Genomic DNA, 17,753 nt, shown 5'->3' with positions numbered 1-17,753 from the left:
TGGACCTATGGCAAGATTAACTAAAAAAAGAAGCAAGAGATGCCATGGGAAAAATTACAACAAATACCCAAGACACCCAAACAATTATAAAGAACTATTTACAGAATTTAAAGTCACTAAGGAAGGAAAACCTAGCAAAAATGGATGAAGTTTTACAGAAATATGAATTTCCCAAACTGAACCAAGAAGAAATAACTCAAAAATAAGCCAATAACTTACAATGAGATAGAGGAAGCAATCAGAAGTCTTTTAACAAGGAAAAATCCAGGACCAGATGGATTCACTACGGAATTCTATAGGATCTTTAAAGAGGAACTAATGCCCATACTCCTCAAGCTCTTCCAAGAAATAGAAACAGATCCCAAACTCATTCTATGAAGCCAATATCCCACTTATCCCCAAACTAGGCAAAGACCCAACAAAAAAAAGAGAACTACAGACCAATCTCCTTGAATGCAGATACAAAGCTCCTTAATAAAATTTTAGCCAAAAGAATCCAGAAACATAATACAATCAAAAACAATCATACATTATGATCAAGTAGGCTTCATCCTAAAGATTCAGGGATAGTTTAACATATGTGAATCAATAAATGAATCTATCACATCAACAGATTCAAGGTCAAGAACCACATGATTATCTCCATTGATGCAGAAAAGGCTTTTGATAAAATACAACACTCACAGGGGCTGGGGGGGTGGGTGGTGCTGTCAGGGAAAGGGGAAGATGGGAAGGAATGGGAAGGGGAAACAAAGGAGGAGGCAACAATGCTTGATAAGAAATGCACTCATTACCTTGCTCATGAAATTGTAACCCCTCTGTATGGTATTTTCACAATAAAGTAAAAAAATAAATAAATAAACAAGTTAATATGCCCATCAAAAAAATACAGCATTCATTCATGTTAAAAGCTCTGGAGAAAATAGGAATAGAAGGAACATTCCTTAAAACAATAAAATCCATTCTGACAGACCAATAGCCAATATTATACTTAATGGGGAAAAGTTACAACCAATTCTCCTAAAAGCAGGAACAAAGCAAGGATGCCCACTCTCTCCACTCCTGTTCAATATAGTTCTAGAATCCTTAGCCAGAGCAATGAGGCAAGAAAAAGACATTAAAGGGATCTGCACAGGGAAGGAAGAAGTTAAAGTATCTCTTTTTGCAGATGCCATGATATTATACCTTAACAACCCCAAAAACTCCACCCCCAAACTCTTAGAGCTTATAAACCACTTCAGCAAAGTAGCAGGATACAAAATTAACCCACAAAAATAGTTGCCTTTCTGTACAACAACAACATATAAACAGAAAGGGAAATCAAGGAAACAAACCCATTTACAATAACCTCAAAAAAATAAAATAGCTATAGGTCCCATGGTTTCCCTTATTTGCAATATCTAGTATATGTATGAATCAAGCAGAAAATGTCAGATAAGGTGATGTTAGGAAAATGAACCCTAAGATATGGATTCAAATTTTTTTTTCTTTCATGTGATTGTTTCTAACTCATTTATAAGATTATTTCTTTGTTGCTTTGTATGTCCTTCCCCCACAGTATAACCCTTGCTTTCACTTATTTGATGTCGGTATAATTTGTGGAGGGGAAGGGGAAAAACAAGTTGTTTAAATAAGGATACAGGTGGACCCGTTGCAACAATGAGAAATACAAGTTGTCCTGTCGAAAACGAACTTTATAACTTTGGTGTGGGGGAGGGTTGGGGGGGTGGGGGGGAGGCTGGGAAAGGATGGGAAGGGGAAACAAAGGAGGAGGCTACAATGTTTGATAAGAAATGTACTCATTAATGTACGCATTATCCTGCCCATGCAATTGTAACCCCTCTGTACAGTATTTTCACAAATAAAAAAAAAAGAAATGTACTCATTATCTTGCCCATGTAATTGTAACCCCTCTGTACAGTATTTTCACAATAAAAAATAAATAAAAATTAAAAAAAATAAAATAAAATAGCTAGGAATTAACCTAACCAAAGATGTAAAAGATCTATTTAATAAAAACTATAAAAGCCTAAAGAAAGAAATCATAGAGGACACCAGGAAATGGAAAGACTTTCCATGTTTTTGGATAGGCAGAATTAATATATTGAAAATGGCCACATTGCCCAGATTGATACATAAATTCAGTGTAATTCCCACTAAATTCTGAAATTGATACACGAATTCAATGTAATTCCCATTAAAGATAGAGAAAACAATCCAAAAATTCATATGGAACAACAAAAGATGTAGAATAGCCAAAGCAATTCTAGGCAAAAGAAACAACATGGGAGGGATCACAATACCAGATTTCAAGTTCTACTATAAAGCCATAATAACAAAGACAGTTTGGTATTGGCACAAAAACAGACCCTCAGACCAATAGAATAGATTAGAAGATCCAGAAATAAACCACATACTTACAGTCAGCTGCTTTTTTACAAAGGAGCCAAAGACAGTGGAAGAAGTATAGCCTCTTCAACTATTGGTGCTGGGAAAATTGGGCAGCCACATGCAGAAAACTAAAAGTAGACCCCAGCCTGTCACCATGCTCTAACATCAACTCAAAATGGATCAAAGACCTTAACATCAAACCTGAAACTCTGAAACTACTGCAGGACAGAGTTGGAAGGACATTTGAACTTATAAGCACAGGAAAGAACTTCCTGAACAGAGTCCCAGGGTCATAACAAATTGGAGAGAGACTTGACAAATGGGACTACCTTAAAATAATAAGTTTCTGCACAGCTAAAGACAGAGCAACAAAACTAGAAAGACAGCCAACTAATTGGGAAAAAAATATTACCAGCCTAATATCCATTATATACAGGGAACTCCAGAAAGTAATCCCTCCTAAATCTAACAAACCAATTACTAAATGGGCAAAGGAACTAAAGAGAGATTTCTCCAAAGAAGAGATAGAAATGGCAAAGAAACACATGAGGAAATGTTCATCATCCATGGCTAGAAAAGAAATGCAAATAAAAACAACACTGAGATATCACCTTACCCAGTCAGAATGGCCCACATCTTAAATTCAGCCAACAACAAATGCTGGTAGGGATGAGGAGAAAGAGGAACCCAATTGCATTCCTGGTGTGAATATACACTAATACTACCAGTTTGGAAAGCAGTCTGGAGGTACCTCAGAAAGCTAAATATAGACCTCCTCTGTGACCCAGCCATATCACTCTTAGGCATCTACCCTGAGCAACAGGAACCAGGATACAAGGACACATGCACCTCCATGTTCATTGCAGCTCTGTTTACAATAGCCAAGATATAGAAACAACCCAGATGCCCTACTACAGATGAATGGATCCAAAAATTGTGGTACCTATGTACAATGGAATATTATGCAACCATTGAAAAGAAAAAATAATGGCATTTGCAGGGAAGTGGATGGAATTAGAAAAAAAATCATTTTGAGTGAGGGAAGCCAAGAACAAAAGACAAATGGCACAAGGTCTTCCTGATATGTGGATGGCAAATCCAAGATGCAAGGAGATACAGCAAAGTAAAAAGGACTTGAGAAACAAAGGACCTCCACTCATCTTGTTGTATCATAACTAAATGACCCCATGTTGTTGACCACATATATGGTATATCTATGCACATCTGAGGGAAGCTAGGAGGAAGACACAGAAACAGAGGGAAATAAGAGAAAACATACAACAGAGGGCCTCATCAGCTGGACTGGACATTGATGAAAACGAATTAAGCAACTCAAGGGCAGCAATGGTATGGAGGGAATGAGAGGGAAAGACAGACAGTTTATACTAAGCAAAAGGAAAGAAATGTATATATCACTTGATGTGGAAGAAATAGTTGTATTGTCAAAGCTCATAGACCATGATAATGACAATTTGCCTCATGTAGGTTAAAATGTATTTTTGTTTGTTTGTTTGTTTGTTTTTGGGGTCCGGTCGTGGGGCCTGAACTCTGGGCCTGGGTGCTGTCCCTCAGCTCTTCAGCTCAAGGCTAGCACTCTATCACTTGAGCTACAGCTCCACTTCCGGCTTTTTTCTTTTTGCTTATGTGGTGCTGAGGAATCGAACCCAGGGCCTCTGGCATGCAAGGCAAGCGCTCTACCACTGAGCCACCTTCCCAGCCCTAGAATGTATTTTTTACTTTAACTAAGTATCACTATCTCACAATACTGTGAAACTTATGAAATTTATGTAATCACCTAATCACAATAAAAATTGCTTTAAAAAACATTTAAGCTATTAAATTAAAATATTAGGACCTCAAACTATCTTCTGTTTTCAGTCTTCTGACAGCTTCCAAAAGGTGGATTTATCTAAAGTGGTTCATTTGTCTAAAGTGGCTCCATTGAGTGGATTTTTTCCCTTACTTCCCGACATTTTAAATTAGTAATAGAAAGACCAAACTCAAGTAAACGTTAGATAATAGAGTGTTTAGTACTACACCATGTGGCTCATGTTTATTCTTTCTCATTTGGACCAAGAATTTTAGCAAGAAGTTCAGTTGCCATATTGGACTTGGTGTGAAGATGGTTGGGGTTGTTTCAGAATGGCAAATCGGTGCTGCAAATTATCCTCCATGCCCCTATTCCTCACCAGGTAGCTCCATGAAATTCAAATGATGGAACAGCCCACATGCAAAAGAGAACTATTATGGATTAAAGTTCAGTACAATAGAATATCCACCACTTTTTTCCATTGCTCAAGCAGTTGATCAAATCAATGGTACATTCCCTGAAACTTTTCCTCGGAGTGCCTGGCTCTAGTCTTGTATTTCCCACTCTTAGAGTTCAACTCAATCTATCATTCTCTTAACTCTTGATTTCAGAATATGGGACGCAGGTGTTCTCCGCTTTCCTGAGCCAGATCCTAGCCCCACCAAACTCTTTTTTTTTTAATTTTATTTTATTTTATTTGTGAACATACTGTACAGAGGGGTTACAATTGCATGGGCAGGATAATGCGTACATTTCTTACCAAGCATTGCAGCCTCCTCCTTTGTTTACCCTTCCCATCCCTTCCCAGCCTCCCCCCTCCCCCCATCCCAATCCTTCTCCTTCCTCCGCCCCCCCACCCCCTTCCCTCCCCCCCGGGCCGACGTTGTAAAGCTCGTTTTGGACATGACAACTTGTACTTCTCATTGTTGCATCAGATCCACCTGTATCCTTAAACAACTGGTTTTTCCCCATCTCCTCCACAAGTTATATTGACATCAAATATAGTGAAAGCAGGGGTTATACTGTGGGGGAGGGACATACAAAGCAACAAAGAGATAATCTTATAAATGCGTTAGAAACACATGCATGAAAGAAAAAACATTAAAATACATATCTAAGGGTTCATTTTCCTGACATCACATTATCTGACCTTTTCCGCTTGACTCATACATATACTAGATATTGCAAATAAGGGAAACCATGGGACCTATGTTTCTTTGGGCCTGGCTTACTTCACTTAATATAATTTTTTCCAAGTTTTTCCATTTCCTATCAAATGGGGCAATGTCATTCTTTCTGATGGAGGCATAGAATTCCATTGTGTATATATACCACATTTTCTTGATCCATTCATCTACTGAGGGGCATCTGGGTTGGTTCCATATCTTAGCTATGGTAAATAATGCTGCAATAAACATAGTTGTGGTGGTAGCTTTAGTGTTCAACATCCCTAGCCATAAAAGAAATGCAAATCAAAACAACATTGAGATATCACCTCACCCCAGAAAGAACGGCAAAAATCAAGAACTCTAATAACAACAGATGCTGGAGGGGATGTGGACAGAAAGGAACCTTACTTCATTGTTGGTGGGAATGTAAACTTGTCCAACCACTTTGGAAAGAAGTATGTAGGTTCCTCAAAAGACTTCACATAGAACTCCCCTATGACCCAGCAATCCCACTTTTGGGCATTTACCCAAATGCTTACAAACAAGACCCCACCAAACTCTTATGCCACCAACAGAGCCCTAGAATTCTTGTTTTCCATGTCTACAAAGACCAGTTATTACTGGGGATCAAGACAGTTGTCTTTTGTTCTGCTTGTAACTCTGGTTTGAGGTTATTCTCTAAATTTTATTCTCTTTAATTGTTTTATTTCCATCATTGGTTTCCAGGATGCTGCCTTTATATTTGCAAGAAATATATTCTATGTTGGAATTAAGCTTTTCTCAGTATGGAAATTCCAGAAGGATGGGAGGGAGATCAATTGTGTACTTTTCCAGAATTTCTATGATCTTACAAGATTATCCAATGAAAAGGTGATCTTTCTGTCACTTCAAAGTATCTGTGGGACTTAGGCTCTGGTCTTCTCTGGCCCTGGGACCCACCCACAGCCTCAGACTTCTCTATGCATTTAGACTGAAAGATTCAACTGACTTGTTTCGTTTTTTTTTTTAATACAAGTTTACCCATAGTATGCTAGTTTAACATCTATGTTAAACTTGATTTTATTTTTTCAAGACATCTTGAGATGTGTATTCCTTATTTCTACATCTTATTGATTAAAGGGACCAGTTGGTATCACCCAGTGCCTGAAGATGTATGCCTGGTGGCCCCGGAAGCAGGTTCATGTGTGTAGCCAAGACTAAGCCATCTTGTAATCTGTTCTCTTGCATTGTTTTAAACTGATAGGAGAGAGGGGGCTGGGAATGTGGCTCAGTGGTATAGTGTTTGCCTAGCATGCACAAAGCCCTGGGTTCAATTCCTCAGCACCACATAAACAGAAAATGCCAGAAATGGGGCTGTGGCTCAAGTGTTAGAATGCTAGCCTTGAGCAAAAGAAGCTCCGGGACAGTACTCAGGCCCTGAGTTCATGCCCCAGGACTGGCCAAAAAAAATGATTAAACTAATAGGAGAACTTTTTCTGACAAGTTATCCTGTGTATCCTGAAAATATATAAGATAAAATACAAGTTCTGGGTTTGTTTGCTTGCTTCACCTTTTTTAGATTTTGTTTAAACTAAAACATGCAATGTTTTTCAAGAAGAAAAAAAAGTACATGTGAATACATTTAAGTATTGTAGGCTCAGTGTTTAGATGTGGCATCTCCCAGGCCTTCTCTGACAGCCTGTGGTCCCTTAATGCTCCCTGAGACTGCCTCAGGACCAGTGGGCTGAAACCCACCATGGATGAACTTGACCTTTGCTTTGGAGCCAAATAGACCTTTTGTAACCATTTTTTTAATCTGTAAAAAAAAAAAAAAGCATTTCATACAATTTCAATAAAAATTCTTCATATTAAAAAAATAGGGTAGCCTAGGAAAACCATACTAAGAAGGTAATACTCATTTTAAAATCATACTAAGAAGATAATAAAGTGAGCCAGAAAAAAATGTGGGGAAAGAGCAAGCCATACCAGGTGGGAGTACATTATTGACAAGCCCTACTAATCAAGTCATTCACTTAAAAGCAAAGTGACAATAATTGTTTTATAGCCAAGCTTAGCAAATGCATTAGGCAGCCTGTGGTACAAACTCTAACATCAACAGCACTATAGGTATTCAGAATGTGATATTGCTCCCCTCTGCAATTGGCTTTATGAAAGTGTATATATAGCCAGGTACCAGTGGCTTATGCCTGTAATCCTAGTGAGTCAAGAAGCTGAGATATGAGGATCATATCTCATATCATAGTGTTAAGCCAACCCAAGCAGGAAAGTCCAAGACACTCCTCTCTCCAATAAGCTACCAAAAAAGCTGGAAGTGGAACTGTGGCTCAAGTGGTAAGAATGCTAGCCTTGAGCAGGGACAGTACCTGGGCCCTGAGTTCAAGGCCCAGGTCCAACACAAAAACATTAATCAATTTTAAAAATACATATATACCCTAAACTTACTAAGCAATGTGGTTTTTTTTTCATAAATTATGGCAATGTGCTCTAATGAAAGGGCAGTGGCAGGAAACAATACACAAAATTCCAGTTGCAGCTGCCAATTATTTACACTATTCTTTCCTATTCATTTTCAACTAATTACCCTAAAAAACATATTGATGATAGCAGTAAACTATCTCATAAGCATAAAAATAGAGAAATATGGGAGCTCAAGTAGAAGTATTTGTCTATTTTCATCATTAATATTTTAAAGAAAAGAACAAAAGAGTAGTCCTGCTAGGCATGGTGGCACATGCCTATAATCTCAGTGTTAGAAATGGCTCCAAATATTAGGGTATCATGTAGGAATAAGAACACCTACTCAAAAGGAACTTGGCAAGTGTTCTTCTGCAGGAGGGTGCACCATCAGCCAAAAATCTGGCAAGCAATCACACAGAGCAGGCATACTGCTCCGTTTTTATCCCTAACTCAGCAGGCCCCGCCCAATTGTTCACATTGGCTGAGGTTTATAGTCTACAAAATAATGTGGCTTAATATGTAACTGAAATTTAAGGAGCTCTTAACAGGATGTTCTAGCTAAAGTCAACAGGAAACAGGACATACAGAACAGAAATCTAATAAACAAGGGCCAAGCCATTGGCTAAATCAGGAACTTTTCAGAAAAACAACTCTCACAAAATGGACATGAAGTAAGTAAAACGCTTTAATAGAAGACACTTTAGTCACCAGGTTCAAGTTTGTCATTCAAAGTCCACCCCAACCTGTGTAGATACCAAAATCACCAAGTCTCAGACCATCTTAGATTTAAAACTCTCAGGAACATTCACTCGTTCTTTCTTCAAATTCAGCACTGAATGTTTGCAAAAATCACAAATAGGTGCTTGCACACAGCCTTGGGCTCAGGGGTAACAGGGAGATGCACAACCATTGCATTTTGTTTGCCCTCTTCCAACCCTGGGAGGAGCTGTTGACCTTTTTTCACAAAAGAAGAGGCTGAGGCTCATGTGGAAACAGCTTTTTTGTAGTACAATTATGTCTGGACCACAGAGTCCATGTTTCTTAACTATCTGGGGCCCTGCCTCAGTCATAGCTGTACCCACATAAAGCTGGATCTTTGCCACTTCTTTGGCTTTACCTGCTCCCTGCACACAAAGGGCTTCCTTCCCACTTCCTCCCTGACAGCTGTGAGCATCCTCCACCTCAGGACTGAAGGCTCTGCATGGAGCTTCAGCAGACAGAGCTCATGTTTCTATGGCAGGGGATGGGCTTAGTGCCCCCTAATTAAGCAACTGAAATGAACAATTTTAAAATTGTTAAAATTACAGACAGAAAAAAAAATATAGCAAAAAATACAACAGGTAACCTCCAAGGGGAGGGAAAAGTCTTCTCTAAGTGATTGAGCTGATTCTTTAGTGGAACTCAGGAGATTCTAAGTCTTTACCTTCACACCCAAAGTTGTGCTCCTATCTTGGATTGGAATCAAACTTGGATATATCTGCTGGAGTTAAGTTGCCCTCTGCAGATAAAGGTGGGTTGGTATCAGACAAAGTGGGTGAGCTTGCTACTTCTCAACAGCAGCAAAAACAGTCACAGTTTGGAGATCCATTTGTCATAAGTGACATGAACAAGGTCGAGATTGAGGTAAAAGTAATAAGTAATGTTCTTCATAAGTCTGCCATGTTTTTCTCACATGCCATGGTCAAAACATCACAAGATGCCAAACTGTTACCATGTGGTAGCTCTTCAGCTTCTACCAGATAAAGGTTGTTTTGCCTCAAGTGATATGAGCAGACATACATCAAGTGCCACATCAAGTGTACTATGTGCTAATTCTTCAGCTTCTGACTCCAATGAAGATGTATCTACGAAAGATGACACATGCAGAACCTTGCCAGGTGATAGCAACAACATACCTGTGATCCAGAAACAATCTCAAAACTAGATAAGGCAGCCACACTAGGAACACCATTTTGGAGGAAAACTGACTTTGTAAGGTAACTACAAAAGTCCAGCTAGTCTTCTCACACCAGGAATGGGCTCAGTAAGTCCCCAACACAAGCTATGGGACACAGTAGGGCCTCTAACCCCAGGAACGGTCTCCATGGGACCCCTTACCTCAAGAATGGTCTCTTTGGGACTCGGCAGGTCTCGAACATTGGCAAGCAGTCTGGTCTCAGCAGGACCTCCTAACACTGGAAACTGACTCACAGGGTCTGTAGCAACTGCAAATGGACACAGCCCGGACCTCTAAAAGTCCCACACTGCTGGCACCATAAGGGATGTCTACACCCAAAATTGCCTACCTGTGGATCTCTAAGGCCGTTCTTTACTGAGATAAAGAAAACAATCCAAAAATTCATGTGAAACAACAAAGACCTCAAAAAAAATTCATGTGAAACAACAAAGACCTTGAATAGCCAAAATAATTCTAGACCAAGAAAAAAAAGGGAGGAAAAGCAAAGTTGCTGTACCACAATCCCATAACTCAAGCTGTACTACATAGCTATAATAAGAAAAAACAGCTTGATACAGGCACAAAAAACAGACCCAAAGATCAAGAGAACAGACTAGAAGACCCAGGAATAAAACCATATACTTATAGTTAACTATATATATAACTATTTGATTAAGAAGCCAAAGATATACGATGTTTATATAGCCTCTTCAATAACTGGTGTTGGGAAACTGAGCATCCATATGTTGAAAAGCAAAAGTGAATCTCTGTTTGTCACCAGGTACTAATATCAACTCAAAGTGGATCAAAGACCTCAACATCAGACCTAAAACTTTGAAATTACTGCAAGAGAGAGTTGAAAAACACTAGAACTGATAGGCATAGGCTTAAACTTTTTGAAGAATCCTGGGGCACAGCAGATAAGAGAGAGGCAACAAATGGGATTACATCAAAATAGTTTTTGCTCAGCAAAGGATATACTTACTAAATTAAAAAGATAGCCAACAGACTAGGAAAGTGTCTTCACCAGGAATACATCAAACAAAGGACTAGTATCCAAAATATACAAGGAGCTCAAGAAATTAACTCTCCCCCAAAATAATAAACCAGTCTCTAAATGGACAAAAGAGCTAAGGAGAGACTTCTCAGAAAAGGTGAGAATGGCAAAGAAACAAATGAAGAAATGCTCAATATCCCTGTCCATAAAGGAAATGCAAATCAAAACAACTTTGAGATTCCATCTTACCCCAGTTAGATTGGCCACCATCATGAATCCAAGTAAAAACAAATGCTGGCAGGAATGTATTGTACTGTAGGTGGGAATATAAACTAGTGCAGTACCACTCTGGCAGACAGTCTGGAGCTTCTTCAAAAAGTAAACATCAATCTTTCCTATGACTCAGCCATACCACTCCTGGGCATCTACCCAAAACATCACAAGCCAGGATATCATAACCCTTGCACATCCATGTTCATTGCTGTAATATCACAAATAGCCAAAGTATGGAAACAGCCCAGATGCCCTACAATAAATGACTGGATAAAAAAAGGTATTTGTGGGGCTGGGAAGGTGGCTCAGTGGCAGAGTGCTTGCCTGCATGCATGAGGCCCTTGGTTTGATTCCTCAGCACCAAATAAGAGAAAAAGCTGGAAGTGGGGCTGAGGCTCAGGTGGTAGAGCACTGGTCTACAGCTGAAGAGCTGGGGGACAGTGCCCAGGCCCAGAGTTCAGGCCCCACGACTGACAAAAAAAAAAAAAAGGTATTTGTACACAATGGAATTTTACACAGCCATTAAAATGTTATGTCATAAGCAGGAAAATGGATGGACCTTGAATGAATCATATTAAGCTCACAGAGAGAAATGGCACATGTTTTATCTTATATGTGAAAGTTAGATCTAAAATACACCAAGACATGATAAATTATACAGGACTCTAGGCATTCACATACAGTAAGACCAACAGGGAAGAACACAGAGGCAGCTTCAGTGCCTCTGATCATATAAAATAATTATCCAACAAAATGAATTCCAGGAAATGGAAACAAGAGGTTTATTTTTTGTCTTGTTTATTTGTTTATCTGTCTTTGTGGGGAGGCTGAGGAGATTGGCTATGACATTGGCTGGCCAGTCTAACTGGGGTGAGATAGAATCTCAAGGTTGCTTTGATTTGCATTTCTTTTATGGCCAGGGACATTGAGAAATGGAGGGACAAAGGGTAAACAAATACAATACTCACTAAACAAAATATTGAAAATAAAATATACAACTTGTGGGCGGGGATAAGAGGGAGAAATTGGGTCTTCCTCTCAGTCCCATATTGAACTTGAGTTGGAAGAGGTGAGTCCAGTCTCAACATGGAGAGCCATGATCCAAAGGAACCAGAGCAGCTGCAGAAGCTGTTTATTGGTGGTCTGAGCTTTGAAACTACAGATGATAGTTTAAGAGAACATTTTGAGAAATGTGGCACACTCACAGATTGTGTGGTAATGAGAAAGCCTCAGACAAAACGTTCCAGGGGCTTCGGTTTTGTGACTTATTCTTGTCTTGAAGATGTGGATGCAGCCATATGTGCTAGACCCCACAAGGTTGATGGGTGTGTTGTAGAACCAGAGAGAATTCTGTGAAGCCAGGAGCAGTGAAGAAAATTTTTGTTGGTGGTATTAAGGAAGATACAGAAGAATATAATTTGAGAGACTACTTTGAACAATGTGGCAAGATTGAAACCGTAGAAGTTATGGAAAACTGGCAGAGTGGGAAAAAAGAGAGGATTTACTTTTGTAACTTTTGATGATCATGATACAGTTGATAAAATTGTTGTTCAGAAATACCACACTATTAATGGGCATAATTGTGAAGTGAAAAAGGCCCTTTCTAAACAAGAGATGCAATCTGCTGGATCACAAAGAGGTCGGGGAGGTGGATCTGACAACTTTATGGAGGTAGTGGAGGTAATTTTGGATGGGATGGAAACTTTGGTGGAAGAGGAGGCTATGGTGGTGGAGGTGGTGGCAGCAGAGGTAGCTATGGAGGTGGTGATGGTGGATACAATGGATTTGGCGGTGATGGTGGCAACTTTGGCGGCAGTCCTGGATATAGTAGTAGAGGAGGCTATGGTGATGGTGGACCAGATTATGGAAACCAAGGTGGTGGATATGGTGGTGGTGGAGGAGGATGTGATGGTTACAATGAAGGAGGAAATTTTGGTGGTGGTAACTATGGTGGTGTGGCAACTATGATGATTTTGGAAATTACAGTGGACAACAGCAGTCAAATTATGGACCCATGAAGAGGGGCAGTTTTGGTGGAAGAAGCTCTGGCTTGTCCATATGGTGGTGGTTATTGATCTGGTGGTGGAAGTGGTGGATATGGTAGCAGAAAGTTTTAAAAACAACAGAAAAGGGGCTATAGTTCGTAGCAGGAGAGAGAGCAAGGAGTTGTCAGAAAAGCTTGAGGTTACTTTGAGACAGTCATCGCAAATGCATTAGAGGAACTATAAAAATCTGCCACAGAAGGAACGATGATCCATAGTCAGAAAAGTTACTGCAGCTTAAACAGGAAACCCTTCTTGTTCAGGACTGTCATAGTCACAGTTTGCAAAAAGTGCAGCTATTGATTAATGCAATGTAGTGTCAATTAGATGTACATTCCTGAGGTCTTTTATCTGTTGTAGTTTTTTCTTTTTCTTTTCATTACTTCAAGTATATTGCCCTGTAAATTGTGGTAGTGGTACCAGGAATAAGAAGGTGGCTCCATGGTAGAGTGCTTGCCTTGCATGCATGAGCCCTGGGTTTGATTCCGCAGCACCACATAAGCAGAAAAGGTTGGAAAGTGGTGCTGTGGCTCAAGTGGTAGAGTACTAGCCTTGAGTTGAAGAGCTAAGGGACAGTGCCCAGACCCAGAGTTCAGGCCCCACGACCAGCAAAAAAAATTAAGGAATTTTTAACTTTTCAATATTTGTGTAGCTTTTTTTTTACATTTTAGCATAGGAACTTTAACAAAATGCAGTTTTGGAGGTGTTTCCTTGTGAGTTAACAAGTAAAGGTCATTGTTAATTACTATTTTGTATGAATTTTGCTAAAGTTAACTGTAAAGAAACACCTGCTGACTTGCAGTTTAAGGGGAATCTATTCTCCTCATTTCCAAACCATGATACGAGTGGGCACTGACATATGGAGAGAGTACATACTTGTATGTATGCATTTTGTGTTTTAGGTACATAGGATTGGGTATTTAAATTAGCATATTTGTGAATTAAATAGCATTAAGATTACCTCCAAATGAAAAAAAACCCCTCAAAATCCCTATTTGATTTTTGTGCATTTTCTTTCAATGTAATCATGGTTTTGGTGTGTTTTAAGATTTGCTGAATCATAGCTGTGTTTAGAACATCTCCATTCTACATTTACCTTGATTGCATTGAGAATGACTGCTTCCATAGTTTTGGAGTGTAAAGCATATCTGCTGCCCTCTATTTAAATTTGTAAAGGGTAGTAGATGTTTTCCCCATCCCTTTAGAAACCATTCTTAATTTTTGATTCAGGACTACTAAGTGTGCAATATCTGAGCATATTAGTAGATACCTGATTTTATTCTGTCCTTTGAGATACCTGAGGCCTATAAGTTTTATTACTTTCCTTGGTTTAATTTCTCCATGCAATTTTCAGAGCATGAGACTAAAAAGACACTTCATTGTCAAATCCTTAAAAAAAAAAAAAAGGAAAAAAACTAGGAGTGAAGGAAGGGGTGACATTGTCCAAAAAGAAACATACTCTTTACCTGACTTATGTAACTCTGTACAACAATAAAAACTAAATAATATGCATCGGTAATAATAAACATCAATAAATAATAACAATAAAAAATATGCAATGGGCAGATACATCCCATGGTACAGATTTGCTCTAATATTTAGTGGCTCTTCGGATGCTGACACTGATGAAGATATGCCTGCCTCAGATGCCATTTTGGCAAAGCCAGAGCATCCGTATTGTGTGGTGGCTCTTCAGCTTCTGCCATAGATTGTTCTTCCTCAAGTGATATGGGTAAAGGCACATCAAGAGCCACATCAGCCAGGCGCCAGTGGCTCACTCCTGTAATGCCAGCTACTCAGGAGGCTGAGATCTGAGGATTGTAGTTCAAAACCAGCCTGGGAGGAAAAGTAAAAGTCCCTGTGAGACTTTTAACTCCAATTAATCACTCAGAAACCAGAAGTGGCACTGTGGCTCAAGTGGCAAAGTGCTAGCCTTGAACACAAGAGGCTCAGGGACAGCACCCAGGCCCTGAGTTCAAGCCCCACAACTGACAAAGAAAGAAAAAAGACCTTATCAGTACTATGTGCTAGCCCTTCATCATCTAATTGCAATGAAGATGGATCTTCATCATATGCCAAGTACAGAAACACCTCAAGATGCAGAACTGTTCTACTATTGGTTGGTGGCTTCAGACAGTGCCTCTGGTGGGGGTGGGTCTGTCTGAGTTGATGTGGATAGATCCATTTGGACACCTGTATCACAGACACAGAGGCTCATTTGAAGGTCCAGCTCAAGGTTCTTAGCTGTTGACACAGCTGGAGATAGAGATATATTCAATCCAGTTGTTGGGCATAGCTTACTGGGGACTCACAGCAGTTGGCACCTGGGATTGGCCAGAAGGCATCAGATTAGTTTCTGGTTCTGTGTTGCCCTGGTGTGGGCTACCAGGTGCCATTTGTAGCTCTTTCCTGAAAAATGTCCAGTTGGGGTCAAGGGTTGATCCAGCATCTCCAGGTATAAACCAGGCACCTTCCCCAGGATCTCATGGAATCTGAACAAGTAAAAATTGGGAAGCAGCAAGAACATAGGAGGCTTGGTTCATGATCTCTGGACAAGAGAGCCAGCTGGGGCCAGCTCTGGAATATCCAGCTACCTGGATATCTAAGTTCCAATGAGTTGTACAAGACAGCTGGGGAGGGGGAGGAGTTGGGGAGCTAGAGATGGAAAGGATGAAAAACAAAGGAGGGGGTAACAATGCTCAATAGGAAATTACTCATTACCTTACTCATGTAACTGTAACCCCTCTGTACAGTATTTTTACAATAATATACATATATTTTTTTTAAGAGTCATGCACTTTCCTGCCAGGGCTAGCTCTGAACCAGGATCCTCAGATCTCAGCTTCCTGAGTAGCTAGGATTACAGGCATAAGCCACCAGTGCCCAGCTTCCTATTTTATTTTATAGCCAGAGATAAAAGATGGATTTGTCTCTTTGTGAAATTCACTGAGATTTAAATGAATGCCTAACATGTGATCAAGTTTTATAGATTCTTCTTTGAATACTTGTAAAGAATGAATTTCTTCTGTTTGTAGGGAAGAAATATCAATTTTTTTCATCTGAATTCTAATTTTTTCAATTCTTCTATGTGTCCAGTTATGTTGTTTGTTCTTTTCCTGAATTAAAGACTTAGAGTGTTTAACTCTTTTTTTAAAAAGTGCTTTTGTCAATTTCTTCAACTATATAATTTAGCATGTTTTCAGTTTTGTTTTTGTTTTTGTGTTGGTTGTGGGGCCTGAACTCTGGGCTTGGGTGCTATCCCTCAGGTATTCAGCTCAAGGCTAGTGCTCTACCACTTGAGCCACAGCGCCACTTCTGGCTATTTCTGCTTATGTGGTGCTGAGGAATTGAACCCAGGGCCTCATGCGTGCAAGGCAAGAGCTCTACCACTGAGCCACCTTCCAGCCCACTTAGCCTGTTTTCATTAAGGTTGATGGCCCCTATTTTGGAGGTCCAGAGAGTGTTAGTTACAAGTTACACATAGCTTGTTCCATTGCAGTTTATATTTACAGAAAGGTTATAAACTCAGTATCATATTTAAATATACGCTACATAGGAATGAGATTTTTCAAAGAGAAAGTAGAGGGCACAATGTGGCCAGGAGGACATGTCTAGGAACATGTCTTGCAGTGGAGTCTGCACAGCAAGTGGACTATATCATTGCTTATTCAAGGAGCATAGCAGACGGGATTGACTTTTTCCAAGGTCTACCATTCTGTTACCCATATGAGGGTTTCTACAGAAAAACTCATATTAAAGTAGGCAGTTCTAAGAGTGCCAAAGAGGAGCCCACAAAGACAAAATACTGCTTTTTTGTGTGTTTGTTACAAGAGTAGGACTTGAACTCAGGGCCTAATGCCCTCATTTGGCTTATTTGCTCAAGGCTGGCATGCTATCGCTTTAGCAGTACCTCCACCTCTTGACTTTTGATAGTTCATTGGAGATAAGAGGCTCAAAGACTTTTCTGTCCAGGCTAGTTTTGAACCATGGTTCTCAGATTTCAACATCCTTGCATAAGCCACAATCACCCTGCTGAGAGAACACAATGGTTCTCCTGATTTTCCTGGTTCAACAAGTTATCCCTGTGGAAGGAACAGATGGGAGCTCAGAGGAGGCCCTTCTGAGCGCTGGGCCTCAATATTTATGAGAGGTGCAGATGTGGGCACCTCTCCCCTTTGTCACTATTGTATAGCTTTTAGCAACATAAAAATCTCCCTTTTGAACTAAAAATTTTAAATCAAATTGGGCTCTGGCCTATAGTTTGATTTGATATCAACTTTCCACTTTTGTTTTCCATTTCTTATATTTTTTTTATCCATTCTTTGATTTGTTTTAACTTTCTGGATAATTTTGTTTTAGATAAATTCTTAGGAAGAACATACATTTGGATTTCTTTAAATGGTAGTATAAATGTTTGAATTTGTTACACTTACATTTGTAACTATTGGATGTTAACAATGCCATCAAATAACAGGATTTCCAGAGGTTCTTTATTCCTCTCTTTGATTTTCTTTCTTTTCTATTGACTAGAAAATTATTCATCTGAATGTATTATATTACCTTAGTATTAAGTACTTATTTACTTCATTTTTCTAGCAAAGCTAAAGGAAAAACCAAATCCCATAAAAATTAGCATTTGTACTTTCTCCATTTCCCCCTTTCTTTCTTTTTCTTCTTT

The 17,753-nt window shown here is 39.4% G+C and overlaps 1 pseudogene; it reads left to right on the top strand.

Annotated features, from left to right (window-relative positions):
* The first annotated feature begins 12,119 nt into the window (after positions 1-12,119).
* Positions 12,120-13,150, top strand: LOC105998203 (annotated as a pseudogene).
* Positions 13,151-17,753: the final 4,603 nt, after the last annotated feature.

The sequence above is a fragment of the Dipodomys ordii genome, unplaced genomic scaffold (genome assembly GCF_000151885.1).
Source record: "Dipodomys ordii isolate 6190 unplaced genomic scaffold, Dord_2.0 Scaffold158, whole genome shotgun sequence".
Classification (NCBI taxonomy): Eukaryota; Metazoa; Chordata; class Mammalia; order Rodentia; family Heteromyidae; genus Dipodomys; species Dipodomys ordii.
The sequence above is the reverse complement of the archived record's forward strand: the minus strand, read 5'-3'. Positions and strand labels throughout refer to the sequence as shown.